The sequence below is a fragment of the Ursus arctos genome, unplaced genomic scaffold (assembly GCF_023065955.2).
Source record: "Ursus arctos isolate Adak ecotype North America unplaced genomic scaffold, UrsArc2.0 scaffold_16, whole genome shotgun sequence".
Classification (NCBI taxonomy): Eukaryota; Metazoa; Chordata; class Mammalia; order Carnivora; family Ursidae; genus Ursus; species Ursus arctos.
The window spans coordinates 8,030,004-8,052,178 of NW_026622830.1; the positions used below are offsets into that span (position 1 = coordinate 8,030,004).

Below are 22,175 nucleotides of genomic sequence, written 5' to 3' on the forward strand. Positions count from 1 at the left end.
CACTCAAGTTATTGAGAATTGTCACCTGGCTGGTTGAGACCTCCAGTGTGGCCTCTGAGGTTGGGACATTCTATAAACAGGGTCATGGCAGCCTGTAAGAGTTGATCTGTTGAAATCTGGACCACTGTGGGACAACAAGGAATATTTGTAAGCACCATGTTTTCTCTGTTTTTAGTGGAAAGAGCCTATGCACTCAGTGTGACCTAGCTTGCTGACTCGGTCATTGGCAGTCTTTTACTTGGGGTTTGATGCCCATGGTGGTGGTTCCAAAGAGCATAATCTTCATAAAGCACCTATTTGGTGCACACGTTACACATTTGCTCACTCATTCATTCATCATACGCCTTCATGGAACATGTTTTCCAGAGCTGGCATCTGCTAAGGGCTCAGGCTACAAAGTTAGGAGACACATTTTGTACCCTCAAAGGGTTTACCACCTCGTAAGGAATTCAGACAACCAAACCAACAATTATCCTGAAAGGTGATTCACCATGAGAGAAGAAAAGACAAGCTAAGCTCCATCAATTATTGGCTGTGTGACCCTGGGATATCTACTTAACCTCGCTGTGCCTCAGTTCCCTTGTCAACAAAATAAAATTCATAAAAGCACCTGCCATTAGGGTTGTAATGTGTACTGAAAGAGTTATTATTTGTAAAGTGTTTTAAATCGTGTTTGGTATATACTGTTTGCTCAAGAAAACAATTAAAAAAAAAATCTGCCACTACCAGAATAGAGAAGACCAAAATAAATCCACATACATATTGGCCAGTTAATTTTCGACAGTGCTGCAAAAGGTAATTCAATGAAGGAAAAATTGTCTTTTCAATAAACGGGGGACCTTGGCTTACACTTCCCTCTAAAGACGAAACTCAAAGCGCACTGCAGGTCTACATGTAAAATCTCAAATTCTAAAACTTCCAGAGGAGAACTCAGGAGAAAAATCTTTGTGACCCTGTCGGATGCAAAAATTTCCTACACAAGACACAAAAAAATAAAAATCCTAACGCACTGAAAATCTGGGCTTCATTAAAAGTTAAAACGTGTGCACTGGAAAGACTATTAAGAGAATGATGCACACTGGCCACAGCTAGGAGAAAGTACAGGACACACGGAGGCCGAGGAGGGAGGGAAGGCAGAGGCAGGCCACCCCCAAAGGGCAGGCGGCAGCTCAGACCAGCAAGGGAACTTACAGACGCGGAGGTCTCTGGCCACGAGCGAGGAGGTCTCCGCACCGCCTGCACAATCTCGAAGTTTACAACGAGGCCTCGTAGAGCCCAGTCACGTCCACCGTGCAGAGGGGCCCCACAGCACCTTGCTCTCTCAGGGTCCTGACCTTGGAAATGGCTCCGGAGGTGGGAACTGGGAGGGGCGCAGGGTCCATGGACAGGGGCGGGGCCAGGAGCCTCCAATGCCCACGCAGCCTGTGGGTGGGTCCACGGCGGACACGGCCCCTCCGTGACCTCCCCGAACGGGAAGAGTTATGGGTTGCAAATGAGCACAACGAAAAGGCTCAACGTCATTAGTCGTCAGGGAAACGCAAATTAAAACAATGTTGCCTTACCACCACACACCTATGAAAGTGACTTGAAAAAAACAAGCGCTGACAGTTACGGTCAAGGAGGCCAAGCAGGTGCAAGTGTTGTGCGTGGCTAGTGGGCAGGCAAAACAGCAGGAGCACTTTGGAGAATAGTTTGGAAGTATTTTATAAACACGCACTTACCATAGGACCCAGCGATCCCGCTTCTAGTATTTACTCAGGAAAAATGAAAGTCTAGGTCCACAGGAAACCCCATATGCAAATGTTTATAGCAGCTTTCCTCATAATTTCCAAAAACTTATCCATCCATGCAAATATCCATCAAGTGGGAAATGGATAAAGAAACTATGGGCCCGCCCTACCATGGAATGGAAAGCAATAAAATTAACACACTACTGGTATACCTGGATGATGGATGCGTTTCAAAAGCATTATGTTAAATGAGAGAAGCCAGATACAAGATATCACACACTACTGTAGGATTCCGTTTATCTGATATTCTGTAAACAGCAAAAGTACAGGGACAGAAATCACATCAGGAGGTGCTGATGCTGGTGGCGTGGGCAGGACGGAGGGTTGCGTGATTGCAAACGGGCTTCACTGCATTGTAGGAGATGATAGAATGTTCTCCATCACGATTGCAGTGGTGATTACATGACTGTATACATTTGTAGAAACTCTGAGAGCTGCAAAGGGTACATTTGCCTGTCCCTAAGTGATACCTCAACGGATCAGACAGAAAATGCTGGTAAGAGGAATGTGTGCTTCTTGTAAGAAATAAAATACAGAGTAAAAAGTAAAAGGTTCCCTGGTAAGAGATGGTGTGTACAGCTTTGCTCTGGTTACACCACTGTATGCATTCGCAGAAATAATTAGAACCGTGGCCTTTGAAAGGGTGAATTTTGTAGTATGGAAGCAAACCGGACTTTAAAAAATTGTAATGCCATACTGAGAAGTAAAGAAAACAGAGACACCCCCCCCCCCCGAAAGATTCAAAGACTGGACAGATGGTTTGCATTTTATTAAAAGACAGATAACTCTTTATGGTTGGAATTTTACCATTTAAATCCTATCGTGCTACCTACGAAGCCACGGGAAATCCATACGCTTTTTTTTTTTAACTTTGAAATATATCCTAGAGCTTTTTAAGAAACATATTTTGGCCTAATTGTGTCATCCTTAAGTTACCGTCAGCATTCCCTGAACGGAGCTGAAGACCCAAGTGGTGAAAGAAAAAGTTACTAAAAGAAGCCAATATTTGACTAGGATAAAAAACTAAAACCAAACAAAACAAAGCTGCCTGAGAATTGTCAGAGGGCCTTCCAGGAAGAGATGGTGCTTGAACTGGGTTTTGAACAGTAAGTGGAAAATCATCTTTGGGGAATTGCTATTTGGTGGAAGTTCTTGGTATATGATTTGAAATTCATTCCACGAAATATACTGAGCACTGTCTCTGTGTTAACCATTCTAGGAGGGCGGGGTTCCTCAGCCTCCGGGCTCCTGACATTGGGGGTGTGTAACTCTGTTGTGAGGGGCCGTCTGGTGCCTTAGCAGCATGCCTGACCTCTCCCCCACTAAATTCCAGTAGCTCCCACGGCCCAACCAGCTGCGTCAACCAAAAATGTCTCCAGACATTGCAAATGTTTCTGGGGGAACAAAATCAACACCACCACGCCCTGAATCACTGCTCCAGGGTCCTGGGGACAAAATGATGAGTGAGGCTTCCTTCCTAAAGAAGTTGACCCTCTCATCACAGGGAGAAAAAGTAAATAGGACTTATTCTGAGCTGGCCCATGTTACAGACTGTGTGTGTGTGTGTGTGTGTGTGTGTGTGTGTGTGCGTGTGTGCGCGCGCGCACGTGCATTGTAAATAAGATAGGTCTGCATGAGATGATGGTTAGATATGCAGGATCTAGACAACTGAAGACAGGCCCCCAAGGCCTAAGTGTGAGCTCTACCACTTAGAAAATACATGATCTGGGGGACATTTCACTTAAGCTATGTATGCTCCAGCTTCCCTGTGTGTAGAATGTGGCGCAGAAACAGAACGTACATCAAAGGATAGGCAAAAGCATTACATAACTACAGATTGACTACGAGAAACAAACTGAGGCCTCAGAGGGGAGGGGGTGGGGGATGGGATAGGCCGGTGATGGGTAGTAAGGAGGGCACGTATTGCATGGTGCACTGGGTGTTGTACGCAACTAATGAATCATCGAGCCTTACATCGAAAACCGGGGATGTACTGTATGGTGACTAACATAATATAATAAAAAATCATTATAAAAAAATAATAAAATAAAATAACTACAGATTGAAAATACAGCTTCTGAGACATGGTAAGGACTCAATAAATGAACTCGATAAATGTTCGTTGTTGTTAATTTCTCCCATTTCAGGCTCAAAGAGTCTTGAAAGGTGGTAACAAGTTGTGCATGATATGCCTTAAGGATAGATGATACTTCACAAATACTTGAGGGAAGGGGGAGAGAATACATAAATAAAAATATTAGCTGGTTCTAAGTTACTCTCATCTCTGAAACAAGCCTAGGAGTATCTACCTAACAGACTGGCAGTGAGAACGAAATCTTTGGAAAATACTTAGCACAGTGGCTGATGCTAATAAGTGTACAATGAATTTTTCAGCTGTGGTCATTAGTAGTTGTAGTGGTGTTAGTTTACAGTCGGTCATCAAGAGATCTTAACTGGGTGATGTTCTTCTGGAAAAGATTGTTTGATTCTGTACTTCTCTTCATAGACCTTAATCTTTCAAAAATGTACCAGAAAGATTCCCTTGTACTTACCGGCCAGGGAACAAGGGCGCTGTGACGTCACTAATTGAAGCTGAGAGGGAGCAGAAAGAGTTGGGGCCGATAGTAAGGGTTTTGGCATGAAGCTAAAACACTCGCCCACTCAGACCATCTGTCTGCTTATGTTCTGCTTTCACTGAACATTATGGAGATGAAGAGCCAGGAAGATGAAGAGAAATAAAAACACATGCGGAACTTCTGACGATGTGGAGGGCTGTCACTCAACCCAAGCATACTCTCCGCGTGTCCTCGGCTGACGTCGGGGATGGAGGCAGGAGCACAGGTGGAAGGAGAAGGTGGAACAGCGAGGGAGGCTGCCATCTTTGCGTGTTGTGTTAGCTGGGTGTGAGCTGCGGACGTGAAAGGGGCTGGTCTCAGGAACAGTCAGAGAAGACGGATGAGAGGGAGAAAGAGAAGCACAGAGTTCCTTCCTGGAAAACTGCCCCTTCCATCCTCCACTTCATTTTCATTAACACTTTCCACCGTGGACTGGATGTCTGTGTCGTGTGTGGAAGCCCTTGACCTCCAGGGAGATGGTATTAGGAGGTGGGAATTTTGGGAGGCGTCTGGGGTTAGGTGACGTCACAAGGATGGGGCATTCTTGATAAGATTAAGGTCTTATCAGAAGAGACACCAGAGGGCTTGCTCTTTTTCTCCCTACCATGTGAAGACACACCAAGAAGGGGCCATCTGCAAGCCAGGAAGAGAGCTCTCATTCGAAACCAACCACCCTGGGACCCTGACCTTAGACTGCCAGCCTCCAGAATTGTGAGAAAATAGATTTCTGTTCTTAAACCACCCAGGCTGGAGTATTTTGTTAAGGTAACCTGAGTTGTTGGAGAAAGCTCCTTCTCTAGATCTCAGCTCACAGAGCTCATTCTCAAGGATTCTTTTTTAATCCAACAGGTGAGAGAAGGGCCTTCAGCTGTATGTTCCTGTTGAACTGTGGCTTCTTCCAAAGTAGTTCTATAGGATATGCGGGAATGTTCTATGGACATCTATTCCCCACCCCCACCTCTACTGACCTGGAATCTCCCTGAGGGCAGGACCGCATGTGCTTGGGATCAACCCTCTATACCTCACATCAGCATACCAGATTAATATGTATTTGCTTCGGGAACTCGGAGGTGCAAGAGACTAAGACGTATTGCCCCACAAAAACATCCAGCCTTGCTTACTCTCTTTCAACTGCTGAATCAGATGCTATTTCCACATTAAACATTGCTTTCTGGGTTCTATTTGCAGTCCCTACTCTTCTACCTCTCTTGTCACACTGCTTTGCACTTTCCATGTCACCAATGACATGAGAATTCTAACCCTCATTTCTTTCCTCCTATCACTCTTTAATATCTGATTCATGTGATTGTCTTCCTGATCTCTACTTGGAATTTGGCTCTGTAGGGGGAGCTGTCCTTCAATTCAAGCATTCTACATGTCTATGCGTCTAGCAACAGAGCTTCCAAGTACATGGCAGCCAAACTGATACAGCTGACGGGAGAAATAGACAAACCCGTAATTGCAGGCAGAGATTTCAATATCCCCTCTCCCAAACATTGATAGAATAAGTAGACGGAAGATCAATATGGATATACATGACTTGAGTTAATCATCAACCAACTTGCCCTCATTGACATTATTGACACTCCACCCAAGACCAGAACACACATCGTTTTCAAGGGCACATGGAACGTGTCAAGAGCACATGGAAGTTCTTGAGGAAGTCAAGGGGAAAAGGAAAAACTCAAAAGGTCCAAGTTGGGTCACTACCTGCATTTGTTTTCACAGTCCATATGCGCTCATTTCGAATCCCGCTATGGTTAATCAAGCAGTGATTAATAAAGCAGTGATCGCCTTTAGTAAAATAAATAGCAGCTAATGAAGGAGATTTAAAAGGGAGATAAAGATGAAGACAATGCGGAAAGAAGCCCACAAGCTCATTATCAATTCCAAAAAGAGACAGAGAAACATAGTCATTATAATTACAAATAACAGTTTTCTCTGAATTAAGGTATTCTGCAAGAAGTCGTTGCATTCCTAAATATCCGATTAGACAAGTAATACTTTTTGAAGCATCTTAAAACGCTTTCAAGGTTCTGAGAGCTAAAGAAAACTCCACGTAAACATCCGGAAAGAGGATGGTACCGTGTGCCCGTAATTCCTGGCTCATCTTAGCTATCAGTAACTCTGTTTCTTGTTTGTTTTGCAGTTGGGCTCAGCCAAACAGCACACATATAGATTCTGTGTGTGTGTGTGTGTGTGTGTGTGTGTGTGTGTGTGTCTGAATGTTAATGAATTCTGTTCCTTGAAGAAAACCATTTGGGGAAAATAAAACTTGGAAATAATAAATTAAATATCAGAAATAGATGTTTATGTGTACATCATTTTTCAGATATTTTTTCCTCTCTCATCAGCTCACCTTTGCCCTCCAAAGATGCGATCAATTACTGCTTTTTGTCTTAAATCAATATGTCTCACAAAAAAGGAAAATTGGTTTTTCTTATGGACTGTAAATCAATCACAATATGCTATGTAATACAAGGTGTTCACACTGCTCAAGCGTGTTGTTTAAAAGATTCTGTTATAGCTAAACCTCGAATACCTAGAAAATATAACAAAATACAACTGCATTTTGTGAGTTTGAGCCAATGATTTCTTGATGAACAACAAAAACATCAGATTCGTTCTGCCTCATGATCTTCTCTCCTTCTTAGGGAACATTCTTCCTAACGTCAGAGACATTCTAAAGAAGGTCGAGGTTTAAATGCTTTGTAGAATCATCGTGATCATTGTCACCTTCCTGGTCTTTCTGTCCGTTTCTGGGATTGTTTTTGAATGTACTTCGTGAACATTGATCACATGGAAACCATAAACACTCAGTGAAGGCTTCCCATCCCCTTCCCCTCTCTGCTTCCCTACACGCCTCAGCCTATCTTTTTGTTTTTAATTCACATTTTAACTGGAAATGACTTTTCATTTCCTAAGCCCTTTTTGGCATTTTAAGCTCTGCTAAGGGTTTTCCTTAAACTTCAATGCATTTCATTAGAAGGATAAAATAAAGCAATCTTACCATCCTTTATGAATAATTAGTGACTTAGAAACAAGCCTCAAAGCCAGAGAACATTTCACTGTAAGGTAGTGAAATGATAAAAATACACTGAAGCATATACTTTGATGCACTTTAAAGAAATCATCATAGACTAATAATATGGTATCTCAAAGGAACAGATCAGACTGACAGGAAAATTACTTTTCAGGAAACAAAGTAGCTATGACATTTATAGCAACCTTTATAAAGGTTTATAGCATAAGAAAAGGAAGAAATTTAATTCCATTATTTCCATGTGCCTTATAAGTAACCCCAGTCAAAAGGAAAGCTCCCACACGTGCGTGTGCGAGCACACACACACACACACACACACGCAAACACATCTTTAAAAAGAACACATTTCCTTTTACTCCTAAGCATAAAGAAGAATGAATAACTTTCTAGCTGCTGTTACTCCTTCCTTTCCTAGAAAAGGCAAACTTCGAATAGAATCAAAACCACATTAACATGCCAAAGTGAAAAATGGTAGAGTTGCCATGTGCCTACCCATTTATATGGCATTTTTCGTCTCTATAACCCCACTTTCTATAAAACTTAACACAACAGTGTTTTCTTATGTTGTATAGCCTTTGTTAATTCATTCAGACATTGCCAACTTGCTTCCTTTCAATTTTTCTTCAAGATGATTTATTTGCACAAAGCCATAAAGTGGATCCTGTGAAATTGAAAGTCATTTCTTCAGTAGGTGAATCCATAGTTCTGTGGGGCTTTTTTTTTTCTATTTTTCTATTCCCAAAGTATAACCAGAAGTCACCAAATATTAAAGTCTTTTCAAATGAAATCAATAATTAAGCTAGTATTTTTTTTTAACTCAAATTGGGTCAATCTTGTTGGCTAGACAGAAAAAAAAATGTCAATCCGATTTTGAAAAATAAAGGCTCATACAGTCAACACAGGAGTTTCATAGAAACACTTACCTAACCGGCTAGTGTCTTAAGTTGTCCTATAACACAACCATCTTAGAGAGGTGAATGGGAAGCATTCTCAAAGGGACCCCCAATGAGCCCATCTCCCAGTTTTCCAATATTTCTTCCCATGGGTAAGCCCTTCTCCTTGAGTATGAACTGGACTTACTGACCTGCTTCTAATGAAAAGAATATGACAGAAGTGATGGGATGTTATTTCTGAGACAAGATTATAAAATGCCTATGGCTTCTATATTGGAGGTTCTCTCTCCCTCTTTCTTGCATTGCTTGCTCCGAGGGAAGCCAGGTGCCATGCTGTGAGGCAGACTTTAGAGGGGTCCATGTGAGTAAGCATGGGTGTTTATCTTCTGAGGTCTGACAATGGCCACCTACGTGAGCACAGAAGCAGGCCTTCCTCCAGCTGAGCCCTGTGATGACGATACCCCTGGCTGATGACTTGGTGATAGTCTTGGGGGACCCTGATCCAGAGGCAGCCCAACCCAGATTCCTAACTTACAGAAACTGTGAGATAATTAATGTTTGTAGCTTCCAGTGGCTAACTTTGGGGGTGATTTGTTACACAGCCGTAGATAACTAGTACAAGATATAACTGAATCCCTTATACGATGTCCAAAATACGTCAACCTTATAAAGGATTCAACTATGAATTGTGTTGTGGAAAGCTGCAGTGAGGTTATTCACTGAATTGGTTTCCAAGCTGATGTAATTTCGTTAGGTACTCTCTTTCTTCTTATGCCAAGAATTCATCTCACTTTTCTCTTTGTTTCAAATGATATATAAATACAGGAGAGACAGCTGTAAGACACCTAAAAGGTTAAACAACAAAACTAAGGGATAATTATAAAGTCTATGTGTCTGCAGTAGGCACATTCCCAGAAAAAGTAGTCAATCTTACCTTGCACATATACAAAAAAGGGCTTGCTAAAATAACTTATTGTAAAAATACATACATACATACATACATACATAAAATAACTTATTGTAAATGAAGAGTCATATAAGAAAGCTGGCTGCTAGGAGTAATGATCAAAAGAGAATACACAGAGCAAAAGCAAGGGTCAAACTGATGCAAGACTCGTACATTCACTCTCTATCTAAAATGCATTGGCTGTCAAATATGTAGATAGTTCGAGGCTTTCTCACTTCCCAGTGAGCATTCGCCATTTGCCTCCTTGACCCCAGCTCTCACTTCCCTGTAGCCCCCTCCTTGCTCTCAGTTCACGCCTCTGGGTGTGTCTCCACCTGCACTTGAGAATAGAGCATAGGACACAGGCCAATGAATCAAACCACCGTAGAGCCCTCCTATTGGACAGTGATGAGCATGTGACGTAAGCCAGTCCAATCAAAAGGCATCTCTGTTTCCTTTGAGCGCTACCAACGAGGCTTTCATTGTCACAGGTGGCTTGAACCTAGACATAGAGGAAGGTAGAGCCACCAAAGCCGTCTATCTGGGGTGACAGAAGAGCGGGGGTACTATTGCCTGTATTCTCAGAATAAAGCCAGCACGGAAGACGGCATCAGGAATAAATCCAAATGACACTGTGTGAGCCCTGACTCTGCCTGAAGCCAATCCTGCCTCTGAATGTTCAGTTATTAATGCACCAATAAATCTCTTTTTAGCTTAAATCAGTTAGAGGCAAAATTTTTGGCTGGTTAGTTGTTTGGGGGTTTTTTTGTTTTTGTTTGTTTGTTTTAGATCACTGGTGATAGAAAGTTTCTTAATACCTCCAGGCTCAGGCATTTTAAAAATATTAGCCTTTTTCACACTTGAAGGATATCCTCAAGGGTTTGAGTGCTTTGGGTCAGCCTTCATCAAAACATCACAGAATCCTTGTTATATAAAGAGTCTGCTGCTACCAGCCAACGCAACAATGGAAGTATAATAATCATTGTAATAAATTGTACAATAATCATTTTTACAATAATCATTACCTTTTGTAATAATCATTACCACCACCACCACCACCACCATCATCGTCATATGAACAAAGTACTGAGCACTTAATATGCGTCAGGTTCTATGCGAAGCTCTTTACATATATTATCTCATTATTCATTTTTCTAGAAACAGGAGACTAGTTAAAATACAGACTCTAGAATCCAAACACCCCAGATTTCAATCTTTTTTCCTGCCATTTTCTACTAGTGTGACCTTGCTTCAAATCTCTGCCTCAGATGCCTTGTCTGTAAAATGGATGCTACTGTTTTCATCAAAAGTTGCGAGGATTGAGGCGCCTGGGTGGCACAGCGGTTGAGCGGCTGCCTTTGGCTCAGGGCGTGATCCCAGCGTTATGGGATCGAGCCCCACATCAGGCTCCTCCGCTATGAGCCTGCTTCTTCCTCTCCCGCTCCCCCTGCTTGTGTTCCCTCTCTCGCTGGCTGTCTCTATCTCTGTTAAATAAATAAATAAAATCTTTAAAAAAAAAAAAAAGTTGCGAGGATTAAAGGAATTAATATCTACAAAATGCTGGGGCGCCTGGGTAGCGCAGTCGTTAAGCGTCTGCCTTCGGCTCAGGGCGTGATCCCAGCGTTCCGGGATCGAGTCCCACATTGGGCTCCTCGGCTGGGAGCCTGCTTCTTCCTCTCCCACTCCCCCTGCTTGTGTTCCCTCTCTCGCTGGCTGTCTCTCTCTCTGTCAAATAAATCAAAAAAATCTTAAAAAAAAAAAAAGAAAGTTGTACAGCTATTAGAAAGGAGATAAAACTTCTCTATCCAGAAAACTCAGTTCATGAGTGAGATTATAACATGCAGGAAAATTATTTTAAAAGCACAAGTCCTGGGGCGCCTGGGTGGCACAGTCATTAAGTGTCTGCCTTCTGCTCAGGGCGTGATCCCGGTGCTCTGGGATCGAGCCCCACATCAGGCTCCTCCGCTAGGAGCCTGCTTCTTCCTCTCCCACTCCCCCTGCTTGTGTTCCCTCTCTCGCTGGCTGTCTCTCTGTCACATAAATAAAATAAAATCTTTAAAAAAAAAAGTATCTACAAAATGCTTAGCATAGTGCTTGGCACGCACAAAGCACTGCTTCTGTTAACTTTTCTTGTCTCTTACACTAGCCCAATAATGGAAGCATTTTTATGTTCTTTTTCCCAGCGAAGAATTTGGTCTTTATTGGTCTTTACAGAAGTCTTTTTGTATTCTACCCAAGATGGCCACTTAAAAATTCAATTCCTTTACTGAAGCAAAATCCTGTGAGAATAAGGATTCTGCCACTCTCATCTTTGTCTCCTGGACATTACCTAGGACAGTGTCCTGCTAGTGATGAGTAATAGGATGTGCACAGGGGCGCCTGGGCGGCTCAGTTGGTGAAGTGTCCAACTCTAGATTTTGGCTCAAGTTATGATCTCAGGGTCATGCGATTGAGTCCTGCCTCAGGCTCCACACTCAGCGGGGAGTCTGCTTGAGATTCTCTCTCCCTCTCCCCCTCCTTGCTATCCCCTCTCTCTCTAAAAATAAACAAATAAATCTTTTTTTTTTTAAAGGAGGTGGACAAAGTAATTGAAAAAAATATATACCGAGAATATAAAGGCAGACAACTGGACAAAGAACAGTGGCCTAAGAGTCAACAGTCCTGGGACATTGTATTAGTTATCTATTGCTGTGTAACAAATTTCCCCAAAAACTTAGCAGCTGAAAATAGCATGCAGAGATCACCTCCAGTTTCTGTAGGTTAGGCATTCATCACTTAGCTGGGCATCTCTGGCTCAGGATCTCTCATGAGGCTGCAACCAAGGTGTTGGCTGGTGATGCAACTTAATCTGAAGGACCCAGTTCTAGGCCCCCTCAGGTTAGCTGGAGTCAGTCCCTCCAGGGCCATGGACTGAGGGCTTCAGTTTCAGACTCAGTTCCAGGTCGTTGGCAGGTGTTCCCCTTGGTTCTTTGTCACAAGAGCCTCTCTGGTGGCTTTATCAGAGCAAGCATGTACGAAGAGCCAGAAAGGAAAAGAAAGAGACAGAGGGAGAAGGGACGAGTGAGAAAGAGAGCAAGCAAGATGGCAGCCACGGTCTTTTGTAACCTACACAGAAGCAACATCCCATCCCTTCTGTCATATTCTATTCATTGGAAGCATGTCACTGGATCCAGCCCACGTTCCAATGAAGCAGATTACACAAGGCAACGAATACCAGAAGGTAGAGGTCGTTGGGAGTCAATTTAGAAGGCTGCCTACCACAGACACGGAACTGAAGTTGATTTTGCTCCTTGACGCTGACCAAGTCGGACATTCTGTTCCTCAATTCTTTTACCCATAGAACTTGTGTTATAATTCCCTAAGATCCCTTTCAACTCCAAACTATGATTCTAAAAGGTCCTGAAAAGGATCAAAAGTGCACTTTAAAGTCACATTGGAGGGGTACCTGGGTGGCTCAGTCGGTTAAGCATCTGACTCATGATCTCAGCTCAGGTCTTGATTTCAGGGTCATGAGTTCAAGCCCCATGTTGGGCTCCATGCTGGCCATAGGGCCTATTAAAAAAACAAAACAACAAAAAAGCCACATTTGATTTCAAAATGGCTTCAGAAGCTCACCAGCAAAAATCAAAAGGGCATTAACTTTCCCCCTTTTGTTAACACCACACTTTGTAAACTTCTGTGTCAAACACTGTGGTGAGGAAAACACTAGAATGTGCCATTGGCTTGGCCTCCCACGCCAAGAGGAGACCTGAGAAAAAAGGGGCTGTTGCAGTTCTATGCCTGTTTGCAGCATTTAAGAAAGAGGGAACATGAGTTTCCAAAATTTAATTGAAATGGAGAGTTTTATTAGTTTACCCTGAAGTGTCAATAAAAAATGGTGCATGGCAGATGGTTTTCTTGTGATCCCAACAGCAAGTCCATCTTGAGGTTAATAACCCTTTGCTTTATTGACTTATTGGCAAACTCTCTCTGGTGGTATTTAAGTTTGTTTAGATGTTTTCTTGACTGTTATTAAAAAAAAAAAAAAAAACTCTTCCCACTACTGTTTTCTCATCTACAGAAGAAAGGTCATACTGCTTTCCTTTTGAGTGGTGTATTGAAATCTCTTTTAACCCATCGTAGCAACTAAGACATAAACTAAAACCACATTTAAGCCATTTATTGATGTAAAAAATATCCCTGCTGTATATTTATTAACTTTTCCCTTGGGTTGAAGAGAGGGAACACATTAGTGAATAGTGTCCTTTGGTTAAAACTCCAAAGGAAAGACGAGATTTCCTTTTTTTTTTTTTTTACTATTAATTAAAAGGTGTTTTTCAGCCTTTATAGGTATCTGTAACGTTCACAGTCCTACATGAACTGCCTGTGAGTTGCTGGCCTGTGAACTGGGTTGTGCAGGCATTTGTTGTTTGTCCTTTATTGTTCTATTCTTCTCAGTGTCTTTTAAATCTTTGAATGATTTGACAATATTGAAAAATTGGGAGAGTTCACCCTGAAAGAAATTCAGATTTCTGGCTTTCTTTGAACATCCAGCAGATTCCACAAGTCTTGCCCACATTCCAACACAGCAACAGCTGGGCAAAGCCAAAGGGTTGTTTCTTCCTTTGGATGGGGCACGCCCTCGCCTATCTTTGCCATCTCCCCACTCCCAAGTGTTCTAAAAAACAAAAATACTAGCTTAAAATGAGAGACAACTAGAAATCCCTCTTCCATAAAAGTGGCTTCATCATTGAAGAGACAGTGAGGGCAGGTGTAAACTGTGGCGAACGAGAGCATTCTGCCACCTCCAAACAAGGCAGCTGCTACTCACCCAGCCTGCCTCGTTCACTGATGTGAGCTCCACGGTCATGGGAGGGGGACCTGCCTCGTTCACTGATGTGAGCTCCACGGTCTTGGGAGGGGGACCTGCCTCGTTCACTGATGTGAGCTCCACGGTCATGGGAGGGGGACCTGCCTCGTTCACTGATGTGAGCTCCACGGTCATGGGAGGGGGACCTGCCTCGTTCACTGATGTGAGCTCCACGGTCATGGGACGGGGACCTGCCTCGTTCACTGATGTGAGCTCCACGGTCATGGGAGGGGGACCTGCCTCGTTCACTGATGTGAGCTCCACGGTCATGGGAGGGGGACCTGCCTCGTTCACTGATGTGAGCTCCACGGTCATGGGAGGGGGACCTGCCTCGTTCACTGATGTGAGCTCCACGGTCATGGGAGGGGGACCTGCCTCGTTCACTGATGTGAGCTCCACGGTCATGGGAGGGGGACATCTGGGTTAGGTCCAGGCAGAGCATTTCTGGACTGAACGTACCTTAGTTCGGGGTAAGATTATCTCATTCATCATGATGAAGGCCAAAGGCATCAGAAAACTGTTTTGTGCCTTAACCCATTTTCTTTGCATTGACAATGGCTTTTCCTGTGGTTTCCACATTCATCTGTTCTCACATTACTTGGTCCTTGGAGCAATTACATCCGCCACTCTTGATAGAATGGGAAGGTACATTGTTGTCTTTGTGCTGTCTGGGTTTTGTGTTAATAGCAGCTATAATGCTGAAATTAACCCATACTTCACACTTACCCATTGTCCTGCCTGGCACACAGCTGTCGTTAAGCGCGCAGAATGAAGATGTGTAAGCATCCTGTTCTGTCCTATGCAAAATTTAGAACTTGCTCAGTGCATTATTTCTGCTCCCCCGTTCCTGTGTGTTTGTTTGCTTTGAAAGACCTCCGTAAAAGGTGACAAACACCAGTTACTAGCTAAAAGCTATTCAAATCCGTGAACAAACACCATCTAAGTTGCTTGAGGGATCTTTTTTTCTTTCAGTGCTTTGTCAAAGGCCTTCGAGAATGGTTCAGACTCACGGCAAATAGGTAATTTAAAACTTTCAGGGAAACAGGTATGCTATGTGATGCTTGATGCTATCAGTCTCTACATATTTAGATTGGCTCCAGCAGACTACTATTTAACTTGAGACAAAAATTGTGTATTTTGAAAGCCCCAAAGCTTGATTCATTATTTACATCAAGACCTATTTAAATCCTAGAATTTCATCAATTCCTTCTTCCCACCCTGTTCCAAATCAGGTAAAATAACACAAAACACCATTTCCGTGAATTGCAGTCTCTTTTTCTGGATTGTTTTCTGCTTTTTCATTAAATCAAAAAGTCTTCACTATCGTTTGAACTCAAATGTCATTTCATGCTGGTGGCTGAATCTTTTATCGTAACTATGGCAATTTTAAAAAGGATATGAGGAGTAGAATCTCTTCCCATCAAAAGAGAATTTTGTCTTGAAAATTCATCAGAGAAGAATTCCGTCTTTCGTTGCGTTTTCAATCACAGGTTCTCCCCAGACTCCCTCAAAGAAATCCACTCTCTTCATTGCTGGCTCCCGACAATCCCACCCGCATTCAGCAGAGCCTACTTGTCCATTAGGCCCAGTGGGCATAGCGCCTACAGCCCATGGTACCTTAGGAGCTCATAAGAGGGTTTTCATTTCTTTTAAAATTAGAAAAAATAAAGACTGTAATCCAGCTTAGGTTACACTTGTTTTTATAACAACGGAGTCATAAAATAAACTCTGTAATATTTGCCCTATGGAGGAAGAAGCTCTGGAAGGCAAAAGTGCTCAGTGCCCAGAAAACCATAACACAGTGCTGCGTGCAGGCTAACAATAAGTCACTTAGAATCAATCCGCACAATAGAATTCACGGTCAAACTGCACAAATGCAATGCTACTTAGTTATAGGGCCTTGAGCAACGTCTTTGAGCCTCCACTTGCTCATAGGACTAATCTTCATAGACAATAGTTATCGAGATCTTACCACGTCCCAGGCCTGGTGCGGAATGCTTTGCGTGGCTTACCTCCTGCGGTCTCTCGGCACGGCAGCCCCGGGCAGTGGTCCTTGTGATCTGGGCAGTGTGGTCTACCCGTCCGGACACAGTGAGGTCATGAGGAGCAGGAAGGGACCCAGCCCTGATCTTAGCAGCAGTGTGGCCTTGGAAAGGAACGTCCCCTCCCAGAGACTGACTTTCCTCATCTGACAATTGGGGATCACGACAGAATCAGGCATCGGGTGTGAGGAGGGTGTGTTAGTTAGGGCATGTCAAGCACTTTCCGGAGTGTCTGTGTTTGAGTACGTGCTCCGTATGTGATGGTTATTACCATCTTTCCTTAGAAGGTGACCTTCTCTTAGGCTCTACTATTTCTGAACTTCTTATATGTGGAATCATACAGAATATCCTCTTTGGGGTCTGGCCTCTTTCACTTAACATTACGTTTCTGAGATTCATCTTTTTTTTTTTTTTTTTTTTTGGATGTCAAAGTAATTTGTTCTTTTCTATTGCTGTACACTATTCCACTGTATCCGTTCTCTTGTTGATAGAAATCAGGTTGTTTTCAGGTTTGGGCTATTAAGAATGAAGTTACTGTGAGTATTCATGAATAGGGCTTTTGATAGACACGAACTTCATGTCTGGTGGATACCGCCCCAGGAGCGGCGCTGCCGGATCGGATTCCACCATCGGAATACGGTGGGGTGCTGGACGTCATGGTAAGGCCGGGGCTGGGAGTATAAGAGAGAGCAATACATCCGTAGGGCCCCTGACTTCAGCCTAATAAGGAAGATACGGCAAAATCTATAAATGGGATAGCTGCACATGCCACAAAGGACCAGCTGTGAGAGCGTGGGGGAGGGGGGAGGGAGCCGATCTAGGAAGGGCACAGGTCCTATGACCAAAGGGAGCATGATGAACTTGGGGAACAAAGGCAGTCTGGTTAGTGCAGACAGGAAGGGGAAATGGAGAGGTTGGCAGGGTTCAAACCAAACAGGCGATGTGATGTGTTTTCCACTAATCTCACCGAGGAAGGGACATGAATTTTTTGAAGGGGAGAAAGAGTGCTGGGGAGAGAGTGATCTAATCATATCTGTAGCCTGAAAACATTTGCCTGCATTACAGGAAGTGTGTGTAAGCAAGAGAGGAGGCAGGGGGACTCATTAAGAGATAGGAGCCCTAGTCCTAATGAGTAATCATGTCAGCCAAGGCTGGGAAAGCTGGAGCTGGAGAGATGTGGACCATGTCAAGACGCTTCCATACAAACGTCACCATTTTTTGTGCTGGTTTAATTTAATTTCAGTCCTTTTGCCCTGGCCAGCTCTTGTAGTCAGACTTCATAAGTCTGAGCTAGATGACTTAAAACAATAATTAGCAGATTATTAATTAAATCCAAGCCCTCTTCAGCCGGTTATTTTCCATTGTAACCCCATCCTGAGGAGGATTCCATTCAGTTTCTCAGCACATTTGCTCATCCGCTTCCGTGTTATCCTGGGTTTTATTGACATCTATCAGACAAACTCTAGCAATGATTCCACTGTTATTTCCGATTGCAGTATGATTATGAATGTCAGAGATATTATTACAAAACAAATCAGAGGCTATGACTAGTACTCACTGTCCCTTTCCAACAGAAATGACCCTTCCCATGTCCCCACTATTATTGTGCACAACAGTATAGAAAGCCAGATTCAGGATTCCAGATGTTCCATGGGCATAACCAGAGGCTTCCCCTCACCTCACAGGATCAAATTGAGATGTGTTCCCAGTAAGAGAGGTCTTTTAAGGTGGCTCCTAGACCAAGGCCATCACTGCTCTGCTCTCTAATTCCCACTGGTTTCTAAGGGATTTGAAGTTACGATGGGCTCTCCTTAGATCAAGGGGAATTGCTAGAAGATTCCACACTTACACATTAGTATTGCAGTGGGGTGGTTGGGTGCACAGATGCAAAGCCCCGCTCCTCAGGTTTGAGCCTTGGCTCCTCTCCGTAAGCACTGTGGAAACTTGAGCAGGGCCCTTAATTTCTCTGGACCCCATTTCCTCATCTGTAAAATAGAGATGGTGATAATGATAGCATTGTTCCTTCCAGGGTTATAAAGACTAGATTAATACATGTAGATACAGTGCTCAGGCCGTGCCAGGCTGTAGGGATGCTGGCTGGCTACTACCAGCCTCTCGGATTCACATCTACTGGATGGAGTTAGTTAACTGTTGAGTTGCTACAGGAATGGGCCATGTGAATTCTGCTCTCGCACGTGCTCTGAAGCAGGTACTGAAGTTAATATCTACTACATTGCTCAGAGCTAGTGCCCCCTGGGGGGTGTTTTTCAGGTTAATCCTCTGAAAACATTGTTTTCCTCCTGAGAAACTGGCATATACCACTCGTTGTAATGTGGTAACACTCATTTCTTCTGTCTTTGCCTTCACTACCCAGAAGCTCAGAGCACACTAACGTCACGTGTGGCCAGTTTATTTCCTTTCCCCTTTTTCAATCAACTCCTTTCCATTCTTTGTCTTTTCCTATTCTGTTAGCATCATATTTCTATTTCATCCATATACACTATACATTTGTAGGCATATTTGAGAAGCTTTCTGAAATTCTATTCGGTAATTAAAAAGACACAAATGAAATCACGAAACAAAATACATTTCAGAAGTACAGCACGTGCATCCATTAACGGCCTGTTTGCAAAGGAAGCTGTCAGGTGGGAGTGAGTTTAATCTCCACATCTGTACAAGGAGGGGTGATGAGAAAACCTACTTCAGGGGGTTATTATGGGACAGGAAAGGATTAATCCATAGAAAGCATTCAGAACACTGGCAGCATATCGCAAGCTCTCCGTGCTGGTCGGTGGTGTCACAGTCACTGGAATGATCCTTAGACATCACGATGGAGGCTTCTCCCAGACAATGAGTTCCTGGAAAGCACCTGACACAAACGAGCCCTAGGCCGTTCTCCAGATTTTTTATACCAAATCTTCCAGCCAGCTTCTAAATTTTGTCCAGTGTGTGTGTGTGTGTGTGTGTGTAATCTTTAATAAAGACTCATGTTTTGGATTGTTGCTGTTTTCTCCCTTCAAATATGGGGAGTCACAATGCTCCACGTTATGTCAAATGACACAAAACAATGTTGAAATTGGCGCTGTTAAATACTAGCAACAACCTCACAACAGGCACGCGTCTCCAGCTTAGATCTGGGCCGTAGCTAACAGGACTTCAGAGACGCGTGCTGTCGTTGATGGGGCTCACGCACGGACAAGGATCCACACTGATTGTGACACTGTGTGCCCCCAGACCAGCCCCCTGCCTCTGCCTCCCCACTCCCATCTTCTTCCCCTCCACAGTCAGTCACTGTTCCGAATCTGCATGTTTTCTATCATTTCTTCGGGAGAGGGTTACAAACGGTGCATCTGATGTTGAGTCTTTGCGGTGTGCTGCTTGTCAGAGCACGGTGGCATCTCCCTTCACACTGACCCTTCCCGTGCTGTGCTCCATCGTCTCGTCTCCTGCCTTTTTCTCATCACCTTCTCCCCCAGGTTCCTCTCCATCCACTCCTCCACGCACCCATACATTCCCTGATCTCAAAAACAAACACAGACCCCAAAAAGCCCCTTCCATCTACACTGCGATGGCATTAATGGTAGTCTGTCTCCTTCCCTCCACCGTTAACTTTCTTGTAAAAATACTTTTCACTTCTGCCTCCGAATTTCACATGACCCACTGCATAATCTTTTATAATCTGTTCACTGCCACAACACGACCCCCGTAGCTACCCTCCACCCCTAAGCTGGATGGGTCAGTCTCCCTGGATGCTTCCATATCTTGTTACTCTTCTCATCATTAGGATTGTGCATCCAAGCGTTCTCGGGGGATGCTCAGTCTCCTTCCCCAACCCCCAGACAGACTGAATTATTTGAGCCAGGCTAGGTCTTTAGCTGAGTCGGAATCACCTGGAGGGCTTGTTAAAACACTGGGCTTCACCCCCAGTTTCTATGAAATAGTTGTTGAAGGCAACATCGATTTTATCCCACAGCATCATGCCTGATTGGGAAAATCTTTTTTTCAGGGTTGAGTCCTGTGGAGTCCTGAAAAATGTTGTATCTTAACATTTCCAGGATCCTGCCCTCCCCCAGGGTCTCTCATCACAATTGCAGCCTCTGTCCCCTTGGCCAGTCCTTTTCCTCCCACCTGCGTTCTTTCCTAAGTCCCCTGCCATGACAGGGCTACCTTACCCGTCCGACGCACAGCCCATGTAGCAGCAAGATCAGCATCGTCTGGAAGCCTGTGGAAAATGCAGACTCTCAGGCCCCAAACCCAACCCCAACCCACTGGACCAAAACCCGTATCTTAACAAAACCCCCAGCGATGTGTATGTGCCTTAAATGTTAAGAAGCACTTCTCCCTAGGATGCAAATGATCCTAAAACATTCCTCCCCAGTTCTGCTTGGAGTCGAGACCGTCCCAGGCTCACAAGGGAGCTGAGAAGTGGGGACACCAATGCAGCTTCCTGCCCCATAGCGGCTGTTCCCTCCTGAGCCCCCAGGGGGCAGGTGGGCGCAGGGCTCCAGGGGGCCTGGCTGCAAGCATCCTTTCAGGGACCCAGGGCGGGTCTCACTGCCTGGAGATTCCAGAGCCCACACTGGCTCCCTAGGCCTGGACCTCGGCTGATCTGTCTTCTCAGCCTTGACGTTTTGCCACCAAATAGGGGCAGCTCTCCTGGGGGCAACCGCTCACCAGTTTCCCGCCCCTCTTGTCCCCAAAATCGAGGAAAGTATCTACCCACCTTTCCCATAGCCGGATGCCCATCTCCACGTGGATGCCATCCTGGCAACTGCCAACATCCAAAGCCAGACTCCTGCTCCTCTTACATCCTCCCGGTGCCTCCCTGTCCTTCCGCCTAGCCAACCGGACGCTTCCGGCGGCCTACGTGCGCAATCACGCCGGCACGCTGCCAGGGCTCAGGAGGCCAAAGGGACAGGTGCTGTGCCGGCAGTGTAAATGCGGGGAGCGGGAGCGAGCTCAGGGGAAGCAGAGACAGCCTGCTTCGTCCACTGGGGGAGCAGCTGAAGACTGCCCTTTGGAAACGCACTCATGATGTTGCCAAACCGATTTTTTATGTGAGATCTCCTTTTATTGTGGCAAGACATTTTTAACAGCTTTTTCAAATTAAGAGAGCCAATGAAAACCTGTCATCAGCTGTATTTGGCCTGTGCTCGGAATTATATTCCTTGACTTTGCCCTCCTCCCGTTCCCCGGGTCTCTCCCCATCACCCCGCCTGCTCTCCAGCTCCAGCTTCCTTCTATTCCTCCACCGAGTCTGCGCCCCAGGGGAAGTGCAGTAGTATCTGGAATTCCTACCTCCTTCTCTTCGTGATGAAACCCACCTGATAACCGCTGCCAGGTTATTCTAAATTACTGCGCTAGTCCTGTGGCTCACCTGTCTATTCAAAGCCCTTTAGGGATTCCCCCTGGCCACCAGCTGTCGAATTACCTCCAATGGCATTCCTTCCCCTCCCCGCCTCAGTTAGCCTGCTCTTGACTAGACTCTTAAGATTTGGACAAGCCTGGTGGTGGTTGGGAGATGGGAAGAAAGGGGCAGGCTTGAGAGGTATTTAAAAGTTAAAGTCAGTAGCACCAGTTCTCATGACCCTCCGTGCAAATATTCTCCTCCCTCCTTCCTACTAAAGCCTAGCTAAGATGGAGCATATGGGGCCTGTGAGTTTGCAAACTGGCTGCCTGATGGTCACATTTGTTCTACAAGTGTCTTCTGTTTAACCTGCATTCTTTAAAATAAAAAAAAAAATTGCAGTCTAAAGTTAGCAATTGCGTGATTGTATATACAAATCAGGATTCATGGGGCACCTGGACGGCCCAGTCACTTAGGCATCTGACTCTCGGTTTTGGCTCAGGTCATGATCTCAGGGTCGTGAGATCGAGTCCCATATCCAGCTCCATGCCCAGCACAGAGACTGCTAGAGATCCCTCTCTCCCTCTCCCTCGGCCCCCCACTCCCCGCTCATGCACTTGCTATCTCTCACTCTAAATAAATATATATAT

At 44.5% G+C, this 22,175-nt stretch overlaps 1 long non-coding RNA gene across 1 annotated transcript; it reads right to left on the reverse strand.

The window, feature by feature from the left end:
* Window positions 1–16,578: 16,578 nt before the first annotated feature.
* LOC123001263 (uncharacterized) lies at window positions 16,579–21,004 on the reverse strand. Its single transcript, XR_006409948.3, has 3 exons — window positions 20,902–21,004; window positions 20,351–20,400; window positions 16,579–18,163 (listed from the first exon to the last, which is right to left on the reverse strand). It is a non-coding gene; the product is annotated as an uncharacterized LOC123001263 (long non-coding RNA).
* Between the last annotated feature and the right edge of the window lie 1,171 nt (window positions 21,005–22,175).